The sequence below is a fragment of the Nanorana parkeri genome, unplaced genomic scaffold (genome assembly GCF_000935625.1).
Source record: "Nanorana parkeri isolate BGI_ZX_2015 unplaced genomic scaffold, ASM93562v1 scaffold2246, whole genome shotgun sequence".
Taxonomy (NCBI): domain Eukaryota; kingdom Metazoa; phylum Chordata; class Amphibia; order Anura; family Dicroglossidae; genus Nanorana; species Nanorana parkeri.
This window is the reverse complement of record NW_017308514.1, coordinates 84,802-87,714: the sequence shown is the minus strand read 5'-3', so window position 1 is coordinate 87,714 and position 2,913 is coordinate 84,802. Positions and strand designations below refer to the sequence as shown.

Below are 2,913 nucleotides of genomic sequence, written 5' to 3'. Positions count from 1 at the left end.
TAATTTTATTTTTTCCCTACTAATATTATAAATCCAGAGTAACTCAATATAACAAACATGGGTCTACTAGACAGGCAAACATAAGTCAAATGTTTTTCATGCTAGTTACTATATTTCTGTAGCCACACAGTCAGGTCTATGCTAAGGACAAGATATAATTAGGAGATTGTGGCCGGTAATGGTAACACTTGACATATAATAGTCAGACCAAAAACTTTAGCTCATATCATATTGGCACAGCATGAAGTATAGTACAGGCACATGGGCAGCAACAAAAACCTGGCATAGGTTCTAACCCTTCCTCAGTTTAATCAAGTCTTGAGTTCTATTTTATAAAGTTATTTAAAAAATACTTTAATATTGCACTAGTATGTTTCCTGACCCTGACCTGCTGTAACTTTGGAGCACATTACAAACTCCATGTGACAGGGCTAGATACAATATACTTTTAAAGCAGAACTCAAGTCTGCAGCAGTTTATATTTTAGGGCTCTTTCACACGTGCGTTGAGGGTTTACTGCACGATCAACGCTTATTAACGTGCCTAAAGCATTCACAAGGCATTCAGTAGGTATTTGCAAGGTATTAGGGAGGTGTCAAAAACGCTTGGAAAATGTTCTGCTCCCAAAAATAATGATAAAATAATGATTAAAAACATTAAAAAAATGTAAACAAACAAAAAATAAACAGCGTGGGGTCCCCCTCCCGATCCATACTGGACCTTTTAGGTGTGGTCAGAAAGTTAGGAGGGACTCCCAGTAAGAAATGTAAAAAGAAAAGTGTGTGGGGTTCCCCCTAAAAGTCATACCAGTCATTTAGGTCTGGTAGGAGTTTTAAGGGGGAACCCCACGCCCAAAAAACAGGAAAGAAGAACTTGGGGTCCCCCCTAAAATTCTTACCAGACCTTGAACTGAACACAGGCCTGGCAGGGCAGGAAAGGTGGGATGACCAAGCCCTCCCCCTCCCTGCACCATACCAGGCCACATGCCCTCGGCACTGGGAGGGTGCTTTTCCAGGGTCCCCCCGGGAAAAGCACCTTGCCCCATGCTGATGGGGACAAGGGCCTCTTTCCCACAAGCCCTGGCCCGTTGGTTGTAGGGGCCTGCGGGCAGGGGGGCTTATTTGCATTGGCATACCTCTTTAATTAAAGGGACACCCAAATGTGCCCCCCTTGTGAATGAGTAGGGGTACTTGTACCCCTACTCATTCACCAAAGGGTTAAGAGTGTAAAATGTAAATAAATACACCACACATTTGAAAGTCCTTTAATTGAACAAAAAAACACTACACAAGTTTTTGACCAGTCCTTTAACCACTTCCAGACCAGGTGTTTAGACCCCCTTCCTGGCCAGGCCATTTTTCAGTATTCAGCGCTGCAGTACTTTGACTGAAGTTTATTCCGTCATATAACGCTCTACTGAAATGAATTTTATACCATTTTTTGGGTACAGATAGAGCTTCATTTTGGTGGTATTTAATCACCACTGGGGTTTTTATTTTTTACTATAATTAGGAAAAATTAAAGAAAATTTTGAAAAAAACAAGTTTTTTTTAACATTATGTTAGGAAACATTTATTATTACCCAGTTTTTTGGTAAAATATAAAAGTCAGGGTCACGTCGGATAAATAGACACCAAACATGTCAAGCTTTAAATGGGGGGGGGCACCGATCGGCACCCCATACACGCGATCCGCCGGCTCTACGGCCGGCGGATCGCTTGTATGGTAACAGGCATCGCTCCCTGTTTTTAAATTTCGGCCGTTTCCCGCTCGCGCGCGCCCGAGGGAGCGTGTCTGAGCGGACGTCTAAAGATGCCCGCTCAGATCTAGAGAGCTCCGGGCCGGCCGTTTTTTTTTACTATGGCCGGCCCGGAAGTGGTTAATTAAAAAAAAAGCAAGCAACTTCTAGCAAGCAGTAGAGATATGCAAAAACATTTTTTTTTTAAACTTTTCAAACAAGTTAAAACTTACCTGTTTCTTCGCCGCGCACTCCCGTCCGAACATCTGAAGAGTCTCGGGCGGACGCAAAGGATCTTGGGATGGGCGCATGCGCAGTTCAGATCTTCGGCCAGGAGATGAGGAGAGACACAAGGTAAGTCTATGGAGCAGCGTGCAACCGCACAGACTCTGTGGGACTGGAAGTGCCAGCTAACACAGAGGAGTCAGTGCTGGATCGGAGACAAGCACCAGCGCTGGAGAGACAGCTGAAAATGACAGTAAAGAAGAAGATGGTCGAATCAAGAGGCATCAGTTAAAATAAGTCCTTACAGCAGGATTGGGAAGGGGCAAAAAAAGTTTGACTTTAATGTCACTTTAAGGCAGTCAGTGGGTTTTGTAGACTGGACTGGACGTCTGCAGGCACAAAGTGTGCCTGCTGCAATTTGCTTTAAATAAACTTTGGGTGCAAGGGGGGTGTGGAAGGCAGAAAATAGAGGGGAGGAAAGATGAGGCACGGAGAGGGGAAGGGAGGGGGAGAAAATTAAGAAGAAGAAAACAGGGGAGGCTAGAATTCTGCTTTAAAAAAAATTCTGTCTGTTAAAAAAAATTCTGTCTGTTAAAGTGACACTAAACTCAGGCGTTAAATCTTAAAAATGTTAACTATTAACAACAAATATAACTTATGTGTGTATAACGCAACTGTAGATCCTGAAATTGTCTCTGAATTCATGCTGACACTGTCCTTTCTGGAGGGTGGCTACAACACACACAGGGACCATGGGGAACAAAAGTAAAGTAGCCTACACTCCAAGCTCACTCCTGTGATGGACTACAATATCATGTTTAATTTTGTTATATGTATTGATATTGTAGTCTATCACGGAAGCAAGCATGGAGTGGTGGAAGGAAGGACAGCACCAATTCAGAGATGATTTGAGGATCTGCAGCTAAGTGATACACAAATAAGCTATATGT

The 2,913-nt window shown here is 43.0% G+C and overlaps 1 protein-coding gene across 1 annotated transcript in view; it reads left to right on the top strand.

The window, feature by feature from the left end:
• LOC108801196 (coagulation factor XIII B chain-like) overlaps positions 1–2,913 on the top strand; it is a 51,540-nt gene that overhangs the window by 15,524 nt on the left and 33,103 nt on the right. The gene's annotated exons all lie outside the window — the stretch shown is intronic.